Source organism: Rhinolophus ferrumequinum, chromosome 15, assembly GCF_004115265.2.
Source record: "Rhinolophus ferrumequinum isolate MPI-CBG mRhiFer1 chromosome 15, mRhiFer1_v1.p, whole genome shotgun sequence".
Taxonomy (NCBI): domain Eukaryota; kingdom Metazoa; phylum Chordata; class Mammalia; order Chiroptera; family Rhinolophidae; genus Rhinolophus; species Rhinolophus ferrumequinum.
This window is the reverse complement of record NC_046298.1, coordinates 19,045,106-19,059,748: the sequence shown is the minus strand read 5'-3', so window position 1 is coordinate 19,059,748 and position 14,643 is coordinate 19,045,106. Positions and strand designations below refer to the sequence as shown.

At 34.2% G+C, this 14,643-nt stretch overlaps 1 pseudogene; it reads left to right on the top strand.

Moving 5' to 3' along the window:
• Positions 1-10,474: 10,474 nt before the first annotated feature.
• LOC117035313 (60S ribosomal protein L18a-like) lies at positions 10,475-11,050 on the top strand (annotated as a pseudogene).
• Positions 11,051-14,643: the final 3,593 nt, after the last annotated feature.

Here is a 14,643-nt window from a genome sequence, read left to right as displayed (position 1 = left end):
TACTAGACTTATTCGGGTGATCACTTTGTAAGGTATATGAGTGTCTAATCACTGTGTTGTACACCCGAAACTAATATAATATTGTATGTCACTATAATTGAAAAATAAAATTAAAAAAAGAAAATACGTAATCAGGAACACCAATTACAAAAAGAGAAAGACGGGGGAAAAAAGGGAAGAAAATGCTTCAACACGGGAGGGGCTCAACATGCTCAAGGAGCTGCTGAGAAATCCCGGAGCCCATTCAGCAAAGCAACCTCTTTAAAAAAAAAATAACCTCCAACCTGCACCACCAATACTCACAGATATGACAACATTTGATATTTTAACATTTGATATTTAAAATCCCCAGGAATCCAGTATTACATTACATTATAAATACACTTCCTAAAACAAGAATATAAGGTCATGTATTTTTTTTGTTTTTTAAAGAATTTTAACCACAAGAATTTAAGCAAATTGGGTTGGGGTTTTTTGTTCTTGTTTTTTGTTACTATTGTTGCTTTCATATAGAAAGATGCATTTCCATTTTCTGAGCATTCTGGTTAATTGTGGTTTAAGAGGATGAATGCATTAGAGTTATCTATTGCTGAATAATAAACAATCCAAAATTTAATTGTGTACAACAACAACAACCAGGAAATCTCCAATAAAAGAAGAACATAAAATCAGGAATCACTAAACATTTCAGGAAAACCAACAACAAAAGAAAAGTATCAAACAGAGGAAGAACTGACACATGAAGAAAATGAAACCCTCATACATTGCTGTGAGATAGCAAAATTTTGTGACCACTATGTAAAACAGTTTGACAGTTCCTCAAAATGTTAAACATAGAGGTACCACATGACCCAGCAATTCTACTCTCAAGTATATAATCAAGAGAATTGAAAACATGTGTTTCCACAAAAATTTATACATGAATGTTCATAGCAACATTATTATAATAGCCAAATGTCCATCAGCTGATGAATGGATAAATAAAATGTGGTATATCTATACAATGGAATACTATTCATCAGTAAAAAGGAATGAAATTCTGATGCATGCTACAATATGGGTGAGCCTTAAAAACATTATGCTAAGTGAAAGAAGTCAGGCACAAAACCCCACAATGTTGTATGATCCCTTTTACATGGAAAAATCCATAATAGGCAAACCTATAGAGACAGAAAGTAGATTTGGTTGCCAGGAGCTGTGGCGAGGGCAGAATGGGGAGTGACTGGTAATGGTAACAGGGTTTCTTTTGGAGTAATAAAAATGTTCTGAAATTAGATAGTGGTTGTTTCGTGAAAAGACATCATGTGCAAAGTGGCCCACAATTGCCAAAGGAACCGAGAGGCCAAAGAACTGCAGGGACAAGTCCAGCTTGTTGGTTTAAAGAGTTTTGATAGGGAACGTATGGAAAAGGAGGCATTAGGACAAAAATGGATCCCTGCACCGTTCACCTCCCCACCCACAGAGCATTTGTTTTATACCCCTCTAAGTAATGGACCTATTATTCCAAAAGGAATACAGTGGTGATCCAGGGGAACAAAGGGACAAAGTACAGGGGGTTCTGGCACTAGGGCGAGTTAAACATTGAGGGTGCTTTGCCCCAGAGGAAGGGCTACACAGTGGAGCAAGGGTTAGTGGTAGTCTGTAATTAACCCAAAGACTCTGTGCATTGCAGAGTATACCCGACGGGAAAGGGGGAGGGGCACAAGGGTTCACCTGGATTTGTTTTTAAATGGAGTCAGCTTTTTAAGATGAAGTCAGCTCTGCCCGCACAGTGGTGATAATTGTACAGCTCAGTAAATACACTAAAAAAAAACTGAATTATACATTTTAAAGGGTGGATTTGGGGGTATGCGAATTATATCTCAATAAAGCTATGATAAACATATATATACATACATATATACACGTATGTATTTATAAATATATATATGATAGAACATTGAATCCATAAAATAAGATTAGGCAATTATGAGGAAAACAAAATTAGAGACAAGGTAAACAAATTTTAAAAATTGTCTCTGAGACAAATAGATCAATGAATCAAAATAGAGAGCCCCAAAATAGACCCATATAAATAGTCGACTGATCTTTGACAAAGGAGCAAAGGCAGTACAATAGAGCAAAGACAGTCGCTTCAACAAATGATGCTGGAACAACTGGACACCTACATGCAAAAAACTGAATATAGACACAGACCTTAACTCTTCATAAAACTTAACTCAAAATGGATCGTAGACTTAAATACAAAGGAAGAAATTATAAAACTTCCAGAAGATAACATAGGAGAAAGCCTAGATGACCTTAGGCATGGCAATGGCTTTTTAGATACAACACCAAAGACATGACGCATGAAAGAAATAATTGATAAGGTGAACTTCATTAAAATTAAAAACTTTTGCTCTGTCAATGACAATACCAAAAAAAAAGAAAAGACAGCCACAGAGAGGGAGAAAATATTGACGAAACACATTTGATAAAGGGCTGTTATCCAAAATATACAAAGAACTCTAAAAAGTCAACAATAAGAAAACAAACAACCTGATTAAAAAAGCCCCTTAACAAACACCTCACCAAAGGAGATATATAGATGGCAAATGAGCCTATAAAACTCTAATGTAAACGATACACTTTGGGTGATGGTGATGTGTCAGTGTAGGTTCCTCAATTATAACAGGTACCACGCTGGGAAGTGATGCTGACAGTGGGGGAGGCTGTGCATGTGTGGGAGGTTGGGGACACACAGGAAATCTCTGAACTCTTCTTTCAAATTTGCTATGAACCTAAAACTGCTCTTCAAGAAAAACAGTCTTTCAAAATATCTTTGAAATTAAAACCTTACTACATGATCTACAAAGCAAAAATGGACAAAGCTGAAAATTAAAAATAAATGGGAAAATACAGCTAAAGGATTCTCCCAAAATACAGCATAAAAGCTACAGAAATTCAGAAACAGAAGTAGAGATTTAAAGAGTAGATCCCGAAATTCTGAATTTGTCTAAAAGGAGTGAAAGAAGAACAGAGCAGGATGGGTGGGGGAGATACACACACACACACACACACACACACACACACACACACACACACACGGCAAGTTTTCAGAATGCCAAAGATACGAAATCCTAATGGCTTCCAAAGAAAGTTCTGCTCACATTACGAGCGCTGCCTAAACATGTGCCACAGAAGATGCCTTGGTTTGAGAGCAGCTCTAGGGCTCTATTCCTGCCCTACTCCTTCTGTCCTTAGATGGACTGCTCCAGAGAAGAGTACCCAAGACTCAACACAGCAGGGCACTCAGGGCCATTCAGGATAAGGTTAGAGCCCTGCCTTCCTCTAACTCCTCCTATGCTGCCTCTCTCCATAAAGAATATTCAGAGGGCCTGCCAGATCCCAAAGGCTGGGCGACAGTGATAGCTCTCACCACCCCCAATCCTCTCCTTTTCCACACCTGGAGTACGGTATCCTGAGAAACTATGTGGAACACACCTCTGAGTTGTTCCCTGGGAGGGTGAAGAAGCCGGAGCATTTATTCATCGATTTCCAAACCTCACAGGTTGGGGGCTCACTCCTGGGGAGAGCAGTTCTACAGGATACCCAATCTGGCCTGCACAAGGGCCGAGAACACCCTCCCACTGCTAGCGAATCTGCTCAAGCAGAGAAAGGCAGGGAGTTTGCAGTATGGACAGGAACTGTCTGCAGGTGACCTCTGGGGCAGCTGTGGGGATGTGGATGGGCAAGTGTATGCATGAGCATTCATTCACACACACACACACACACACACACACACACACACACACACACACACACACACACACACACACACACACCCCAGCAGCCCAGAGGTCAGCTTCCGATGTAATGGAGAAACACTATGAGCATCCGTGCTAAAATTAGGCACGAAGATGCTCACAGTCATCTCTACATTTAACACTGTGTTGGACCAACACAATCAGAACAGAGAAAGAAAAGAGAGCATAAGATTGGAAAGAGGCAAAGCAATCTCTATCTTTAGATGATAATGTTTTGTACCGTTAAACTGAATACATCAACTGAAAAACCACTACAAAATATAAGATAATTCAATAAGATAGTGGTATGTAAAATTAATTTAAAAGAAATCAATACCCTTTATATAATAAAACAACAGTTAGAAGATACAATGGAAGACAAAACTGTACTTACAGCTAGCAACACGCTTGATAAGAAAAGTGTAAAACCAAAGAATCGGAAGAAAATTGAACTATTACCAAAGGGTAAGAGCAGTGAAAAAGAGACACTATATTCTTAGAAAGGAAGACTCAAAGTCAATTCTCCCTAAGTTAATTTAATGCAATACAATAAAATACCACTGGTGTTTTTTCTAGAACTAGATATATTGATCCTAAAATTCATATAGAAAAATAAAATTTTAAATAGCCAAGAAAACTATGAAAAAGAAGAGAAATGATCGAAGAACAGACCTACTAGCCATCAAAACGCACCAAATAAAAGTGAACAATGGTGACTGAAGAGACACACAAGCCACTGGAGCAGCATAGAAAGTCCACAAGAGATTGAAATGTATATAGGAATTTATTATATTATAAAATGACATCTCAAATTACTGAGATGAAGAAAGACATTTTAATAAGTATCAAGACAGCTGGGTAACAGTCTGGGAAAAAGATAAACTCAGTTCTCTACTTCATATTGTACCCAAGTATAAAAAAGAATTAAAGGCTTAAAGGTTAAAAAAAAAAAAAAGTACTAGATGGGCATTTCGGTTGTTTCCATATCTTGGCTATTGTGAAGAGCGCTGCAATAAACATAGGGGTGCATATATTTTTTTGAATTAGTGTTTTGGATTTCTTTGGATAAATACCCAGTTTTGTACACCTGAAACTAGTACACAAATTTTTCTTTAAACTTATTATAAAAAAAAATGAAGTACTAGAAATACATTTAACATGCGTGCGAAAGTCCTTTATAAGTTAGACTTCAAAATCCAGAAGCAATATAAGATTGGTAAATTTGATTGAACAAAAAATCAAAACCTTCACACCAAAAAGCACTATGGGCAAAATTAAAAGTCAAGTGACTAATTAGGGAGGGGGAGAATTATAATTTACATTACAAAAACTGATCTCCCTAATTTATCAAGATTGCTTAGAATTCATGCAGAATATGACCAACAATCCAAAATAAAAATGAACAAAAGGCATAAATAGACACTCAACAAAAACAAAAAACAAAAACAAAATCCATGCATACAAATAGCCATTTTGCTTATAAAAAAGTCTCAACTTTCCTTATAATAAAATAAAGGTAAATCAAAACTACACTGAGATACCATTTATTGCCTATCAGTTTGGCAAAAATTTAAATTTTGACAACACTCTTAAGGCTGGAGGGAAACAGTCATGGAGGGTATATTGCTAGTGAGAAAGAAAAAATGGTACACAGGGAGAAAATCTGGCTTTCTTTATAAAAAATACAGATGCATTTACCCTTTGACCTAACAATCCTACACCTGGGAATCTACCCCACAGATATATCATCACATACTATATAAAATGGCATATGTAGAAGGTTATTCATTACAGAAGGTTATTACATTCATTATTTGTAATAGCAAAAATTGAAAATGATCCAGCAGTCCATTTCAGGGTATTGGTTGAAGAAACTATGGATACATCCATCCAATTAAATACCATGCAATTGAATAAAAGGGTCAGGAATATCTCTACTTACTGATGTAGAAATATCTCCAGGATGTATATTGTTGGAAAACAGCAAGATGCAAAGCAAATTATGTAGTAAGCTACTTTTTCTGTAACAAAGAGAGGGTAATAGAAATATGCATTTGCTTTCCTTTGAATAAAGATATACAGAAAAGATAAACAGAAATCTAATAGAAATTGTTACCTATGGAGAGGAGAGCAAAAAGGAGGGAACAGAGGTAGAAGCAAGAATTCTGAATGTAACTTTTTATTATTTTTATTTGTGAATTAGGTAAAAGTATTATCTATAATTTAAAATTTTTTGAAATGTTCTAAACAGAAAAAAACATAAGAACATAGGACTTAAAGGAAATAAGAATAACATTGACTTCAGATTTCTAATGGAGTAAAATCACTAATATTCTAAGTGAAAAAGATTTGAGCCTAAAATTCTACAGAAGTTCTCATTATTTTTCAAAATAAGGACATTTTCAGGTATGCAAGCATTCATATACAAACTTTCTCTAACAGGAATTTCTCGAAAATGTACTCAGAAAAGAGACAGACAGAGAGAAAGGATAAGAGAGGATATAAAAGCAAGGGTGAGCAAAGAAACCAGTAATACCAATTAAATTTAAACAAAAAGAATTATTTTAACATTTTAAAACTAAAGACTTGAGAAGTGTCAGAAGGTAGAAAGTGACAGAAATAAAAATACATCAAGGTTTTCACTTTATCATGGGACAAGGTCTACACAATGATGGAAGATATACAATCAACATGTATGTTAAAATCATGAGTGTTATTACTAGAAGAATAGAAATAAGAGATATATAATTTACAAACCACCACTGGAGGAAAAAAATGGAATAATACTATGAACCAAAATTAGGCAGAGGGGTGGGTGGGGGGAGAAAGGAAGAAGGCATAGTATAACAGAAAAAATTAATAGAAAATATAAATAAGATATGAGTAAGTCCAAACACAATGCTAATTTTAATTTGGGAGAAGGATCAATTATTTATTAAAAATCAAACTTTCATGTTGCAATAGAAAACCCATAGGCTATATTTAAAAGGCATATCTAAAATAACACAGAAAGAGTGGAGATAACAATATAAGAGAAGATACACTAAACAATTCTTAGTATCAGAAAAAGAGAATTTTAGGCAAATGCATGAAAAGGACAAAAAAGGGTATTTGCCAAGAAGATGTAACTCATGAACTTTTGGGTGTATCTAATAACACAGCCTTTAGGAATCAGCAGATAAAATAGATGGACAAAAAGTAATATAAAATATTTGAATAAGCTAATTAACAAGTTTGATCTAAGAGATATAAAATAGAACATTGAACATAATAAAGATCATTCTTCTCAGTCAGGGATACTCACAAAAGAAAATTGATCACATATTAGGTCATGACGAAAAATCTTATCGACTCCCATAAAGCAGAAATCATATAAGCCATACTGATTGATCGCAATGAAATAAAATTGGATTCATCATCAAAAACATAGCCAGAAAAATCTATGACTTAGAAACTTTAAAACTCCCATGACGATAACTTATGTTTAAGAGAAAAATCAATATAGAACTTACAAACTATTTAGAAATGAATGACAATAAGAGCATTGTAAAACCTGTGGGATTTAGGTAAAACCGTTCTCAGAGGAAAAGTTAAGTGCACTTATTGACCCCGCTTTCCTATTTCATGGTATCTTCCCCAAAGTAATATTTTCACTATGCACAGAGGTATATACAAAGCTTATTATAGCCCCATTGTTTATCATGGTGAACATTCTCCTATTGGTGGATGCTTAGATTCTTTCCAGATATTTCTAGCTCATGTTATAGAATACTATGCAACAGTTCAATAGGAAAAAGTAGACTTATATGTATCAAAATAGAAAAATTTCAAAAACATAATGTTAAATAAGAAAAATTCAGAAAAATTAAAATGGGATAATAACTTTTACATTAGAATAATTTAACAAAAATTAAAACTAACATATTTCTACAGATACATATCTATTTTACAAGGAAAAACATCAGGAAGGATAGCTGCTAACCAGTGTGTTACTTTTAGAGAATGGAGTAGGATAAGAAAAATGATCAAGGGAATTTTCAATTAACTGTACTCCTTACATTTAAAAAAAAAAAAAAAAACAGGAAAGTATTAACCTAAAATTTGTGTAACAGGAAAAAAAAAAGTTATTTATGTGAATGATCCTAAAATGATGATATAGGATTCTTCTCTTACAGATAAATTTTGCAGAAAACATTCATTCAGCTTGTGCAATAATTTTATTTTTGCTCAGGAAAATCTTGCCCAGGCAAGTTTTTATTGCTAAAGCTAGCTTCTTTTCATCCCTGGGGGATAGGAAAGCATTAGATGATTTTCATGAATGTGTTTAATTAGTTACATCATTTCACATTTCTAAATTATCAGACTGGAAAACACCTAACAGCAAAGAGGCAGAAAACATAAATGAAGCCAAATTTTACAAACCCTACTTACTGTTTAAGAATTGTGATGATATCAACTATAAAATAAATCTTCAAAGCCCTTAAGTTCATCAATGTCAACATAACTGAAACCCAGGATCTTAGACTCAGCTTTAAACACAAAAGTCTCTTAGAAGAACTTATCAGTATCATTAATAGTGCAAGACAGAAAACGAAATGTAAACTACAAAGAACAAAAACTGTAAGAATGAAATAAAATGTTATTTGAAGAAAGTGCAAGGTAAAAAATGTGTAACCCATTTCTCTAGCTATACAACAAAATATTAAAATAATTCTCAGATTCACTGGTTGTGAAATGGGGAGGGTGAGAATGAATAAGAAAGTTACTGTAATTTAAACAAAATTAATAAAGAAATGTTCTGCATGGGGTTTTTTTCCTGTTTCTACTTTTAATCATTTATCATGCAAATGAAAGAAGTAATGGAAAATGTAAAGAAAACAAATTCTGCAATATACTGAAACCCATATCCAGCAAGAGATAAGATTGAATATCAGAAGGAAAGGGTCTGAAATTAGCTGTCTGTACAATAACTGGGAGGGAAAACTGTTTTATTTAGCCTGGAGAGATTTTTTTTTTTTTTGTAGCAAATTGACTAAATTAAAATCCAGTCTATTAAATCCAGTATCATACTAGAAAATGCCTTTTTCTTGCACTTTTAGATAAATTTTCATTGATCTCATTTTACGCATGATTACATTTTTAATGAGATGTGCAATATTTCCAGGCTAATTTTAAATCCCCCTCTCTTCTCTTCACCTCCTCCCCCATTTACTGCTTGCTGGATTAACATTTCTGATAAATTGTTGGACCAGAAAGAAGGAGCATTACCAAGATGAAATAAATTACTTCCATATTTTTGCAGCTCTAAAGCGATAATAGGAGAATACAAATGCCCACTGTCTAATTATGCCACATCTTCCAATTCATTTCACAAAAACAATTATTTTATTTTTATGTAATAGGCATGTTACCTTGTATTCATTATAAATGAGCCTGACCACCATATAGTCTATTAGAATTTTTTTAAAAATCACCTCAACAGTGACCAAGTAAACTTAGTGTATGACCATCTTAAAAGGAATGGCCAAAGGACCAACTTCATAAACTAAAAAATATGGAAACTATTAGAAAATCTACACACTAAATATAGTTTTTTAAAAAGATTGGCATTCCTTAAAATTAACTCTCAAGAAAGATACAAAATAATATTGCACATAAATGCTTTAAACAGACACATTCTAACGTGGGACAGGAGGCCAGGAGAGTACTTTGAGTATAATCTCCCACATTAGGAAAGTTAAGGTCATTTTTCTCTATCAGTATTTTCAGGACTATATGCCAAGAAGATGATTTGATGAGAGCCACTGGAATTCCAACCTCTTTTCAAGAAACAAAGTCAGAAACCATTAAATTGGGACCCAGATCCAAGGCCTTTGTAAGAGTTCTTAAACATCTGTGCTTCCCCCCATGTTAGCTATTTTGATTCTGCCTGATTCTTTGTGATAACTAAGAGCAAAACTCTAAACAGATTAAACTTTCTAAATCAAAGACTGATGATAAGCTTCAACAAAATAAAATTCAACTCTCTGGTGCCTACAAGAGATACACAAAAAAAATAAGGACCTTGAAATATTGCAGATAAAAATATGGGAAACAATTTGCCAGGCAAACACTAACCAGAAGAAAACTGGTAAAGCAAAGAAACCAGTAAAACTAATTAAATTTTAGTGGTTTTTAGTAATCTTGGTGTCAAAGTAAAAATTAAAGCAAAATACTTTAAAAGGAATAAAAAAGAAAAATCCACGGGAAAATTATATATGTATATATATAAGTGTATGTATGTGTGTGTATACACACACATACACACACACACACACACACACACACAAAGTATTAACTTGTATGCTCCTAACACAATATAGCTTCAAAAATTCACAGAATTTTAAGAGGAAAATGTTAGAGGAAAGATTGAACATGCTAAATGGACACATGGAAGATATAAAAAAGAAGACACAATTGAACTTCTAGAGATGAAAACTAAAATGTATAAGATGAAAAATATACTACATGGGTTTAATAGGAAATTAGACAAAGCATAAGAAAAGATAGTAAACTATAAGATATAATAGAAACGATCCAAAATGAAATGAAGCATCAATGAACCATGGGACAACTTCAAATGACCAAATATAATGTAGTTGACATCCCAAAAAGGAGGAGCAGGCAACAAATATTTGAAGAAATAATGGATGACATTTTTCAAATTTGATCAAAACTATAAATTCTTTTGTGGGTGGTTGCAAGCGTGGAAAGATTACCATGAAAGCCTGGGCACAGTGTGAAAGTACAACGCAGTGGGGCTTTGCCTGCCCACTCCCACATGCCACTCACAATATGCAAATCTTCGCATCTAATCATGTTGTCACCAAGTCCTGCTTCTGGTACTTTGTATCTCAGCTGAAGAAGTCTTCAGTCTACAGTGTCTATGGTGGGCAGGTGTTCAAGAAATTCCCCTGCAGGTTAAAAACTTTGGCATATGGGTGCAATGCAGCTATCACAATGGTACCCACATGTTCCATGTAAACCAGGACCTGACCACCACAGGCACTTTCACCCAGTGCTATCAAGACATGGGTGCCCAGCACCATGCCCGGACCCACTCGATCTAGATCATGAAGGCAGAAGAGATCATGGTCAGAACATGCTGCTTACAGTGGGCAAGCAGTTGTACAACTCCTAGATCAACGTTCCCACTGCCCCACTGGGTCCTGCATTGCCAATACAAGCCAAGTTTCACTTCCAAAAGGCCCAAGACCTTCTTTTAGATGTAGAGCCTTCCCCATCCCCAGATCTACCCAAATAAACTCCTTAGGAATAAAAAAAAAAATCCAATAAGCTCGATGAACCCCAAGCACAAAAAAACATGAAAACTAAGGCATATCATAATCAAACTACTTAAAATCAGTGATAAAGAGAAAGTGTGAAAAACAGCCAGAGGGGGGAAATAGAGATACATTATGTACAGAGGAATAAAGATAAAGACAGCAGATTTCTAAGTAGAAACAGTGTAAACTAGAAAGTAGTGTAACGACTTCTTTAAAGTATGATTTGAGGCAAAAAAACAGTGAAAATAGAAGAATAAAGATGAAATAAAGACCTCCTCCAGACATCAAAAACTAAAATAATTAATCTCCACCAGTAGACTTGCACTAAAAGAAATGGTAAAGTAAGTGCTTCAAACAGAATGAAAATGATACCAGAAGGAAATGGATGTACACAAAGGAAGAAAGAGCACTGGAAATAGAAACTACTAAGGTAAATATAAAGAAATTTTTCTTTTTTAATTTAAATCTTTTTAAAAGATAATTGTATGTTTGAAGCATAACTAATAGCAATTATTATAGGAATTTTAACACATATAAAAATGAAATATATGACAACAATAGCTTAAAGGCCAAGAGAGGAAAGAGAAATCAAAGAATACTATTGTAATATTCTTATACTATAAGTGTATAATATCACTAGAAGGTAGACTATGATATACTAATGATGTATAACATAAACCCCAAAGTAACCAATATGACCAATAAGTTATAGCTAATAAGACAAAGGAGAATGACAAAAATATTAATCTAAAAGAAAGCAGAAAAAGAAGATAAAGAGAACATAGAACAGAAAGGACATACAGAAAACAAATAGCAAAATGGTAGATTCAAATACAATTATATCAATAATCACATTAAATGTAAATGATCTAAAAAAAACAATGAAAAGGCAGAAATTATCACATCAGGAGCAAAAAGGGCAACACAAAACTCTATGGTGCTGCAATTTTTTTTTTAAAGATTAAAGGCAAAATGGATAGTAAAAGCTATTCTGTACTAACATAAATTGAAAGAAAGTAGAAGCAGCTATATTAATATCAGACAAAGTAGACTTCAGAACAAAGAAGCTTGTCAGGGATTTTTAAAAAAAGTCATTTCATAATGATAAAAGGGCTGATTCATCAAAAGGACGTAAAAGTTATAAACATTTATGCACCTAATAACAGAGCTTCAAAATTCATGAAGAAAAGAATTATAAAGAGAAGTAAACAAATCCATGACTGCACACTAGTATTTCCACCCATCTCAAAAGTTGATAGGACAAGTAGACAGAAAATTAGTAAAGACATAGAAGACATGAAAAACACTATTAACCGACTCAATTTAATTGATATTCACAGAACACTCTACCCAACAACAGCAGAATATACTTTTTTCACATGCCTACAGTCTATATAAGATAGATCATTTTGGGGGCCATAAAAGTAGTCTTAAAAAAAATTAAAAAGCATTCAAATCACACAACATATGTTCTCTGACCATACTGGAATTAAATTAGAAGTCAGTAATGGAAAAATCTGTGGAAAAAATCCCCAAACATTTAGAAACTAAGTAACATATACTTCTATATAATCCACAGGTAAAGAAAGAAATAAAACAGACATTACAAAGTATTTTTAATTCAGTAAAAATGAAAACAACATATCAAAATCTGTGACTCTATTTTCACACTGTATTTCTTAGAATAAAAAACTGCTCCTAAGACAATGTGGGTAACTAGGGTTACATTCAGAAAAATTAGTTTGTATTTTAGGTCTGATGCAGTACCAATTTCAACCTTGAATTAAAATCTTCACCCTGGCTTTGAAACAAGAAGATGGTATCATCATAACTGACCAGCTCTTGTACTCATGGCATAAAAAAGGTAGAAGTCAATATTTTTATTGTCTTTTTATGGTCTTTTCTAGTTCTTCCTCTTTGTTCTCTCTAAAATATAACCAAAAAAAATTATAATAGAATTGTAATATTTAAAAAACACCCAAATCTGACCACTTTCTGGATCTATGTGTCATTTTTATCCCAGAAATATGCTTCAGGTAATTAAAGACTTATAATAAAAACCCAAAGCCTGTGATTGAGCAATTTAACTTTTTTTAATGATGGTAAACAGTAAATACATGACCAGAAACATAAAATATTAACATCAAAGTATATATAGAAAGGTTCTGAAAGTACTAATGGCCTTAAGGAATGTAGTAGAGTTTAACAGACTATATAAAGTTCACAAGAGAACATGACAAAAATCTAATGTTCAAAATAGTAAAAGCCAATCTTATATTTGTTTAACCTACTGGAATATTCTCTGTAGTCTGGACAGCCACAGTCTGAGACTTCAGCAATGAAAATGTAATTAAGATATGTTAACATTGGACAAGAAAAGAGTAAGACTTGGGGATGTGGAAATGTCTTCCATACCACTCAGATGCGTAGTAGCTGAATATGGGAAGGGGGTTTCCAGGGGTGGTCTGGAGGAATAACAGAAGTCCCACAAAATGTTTCTGCTTTTAGAGAAGCCATAAATCAGAAAGCTTGGAGGAGTTTCTGTTAACAGAAATACCTCACAGACTTTTGTCCTGGTTGGTTTGCCAAGAACAGGAACATCTATTTCAGGGAAATTCTGTGAGCAGAATTCAGGGAATTCAACAAGTCTAATGAAGATGGATTTGATAGCAGTTTCAAACAGAAACTTGACAAGGGACCTGAAAAATATTTAGCATGTTTCAGTGTAAAAGTACCAACTTTGAAATCAGAAATCTTTTTGAAATCAGAAATCTCTAGTTTCCAACCAACTGATGGCTCAGTTGGTTGGAGTGTGAACCCTGAACAACAGGGTTGCTGGTTCGAATCCCACATGTGCCGGTGAGCTGCGCCCTCCACAACTAGATTGAAGACAATGAGCTGCCGCTGAGCTGCCAGAGAGGCGGCCCATGGCTCAGTTGGTTAGAGTGCGAGCTGTCAACAACAAGGTTGCTGGTTCAATTCCCACATGGGATGGTGGGCTGTGCCCCCTGCAAGTAAAGATTGAAAACAGCAACTGGACTTGGAGCTGAGCTGTGCCCTCCACAACTAGATTGAAGGACAACGACTTGGAGCTGATGGACCCTGGAGAAACACACTGTTTCCCAATATTCCCCAATTAAAAAAAAGAAATCTCTAGTTTCCAAAGCTGGCTCTGCCACTTCATAAGCTGTGAAAACTTGGGCAATTTTCTTGTTTACTCAAAGCCTCAGTTTTTTTTAATCAAGAAAATAAGGATAATAGTATTTTTCCCACAGGGCTGTTTTAATGACTTGATCATATACATAAAGAACTAAACTCAGTCCTGAGCACGTAGTAAGGCCTAACTAACTAATTATACTAGGAATAATTAGGATCATCTTTCCTAAAGGACCAGAAAATGCTGGCTGGAACTGGCAAGGGAATGTAAGATTGTTCTAATAAAGGGAGCTAAAGATACGTGAGAAAATCTAATTTATAAAATTAAATAGTGCTCATTTAAAGTGGGTAATGAGGCTCAGATAGGTATTCTGCCA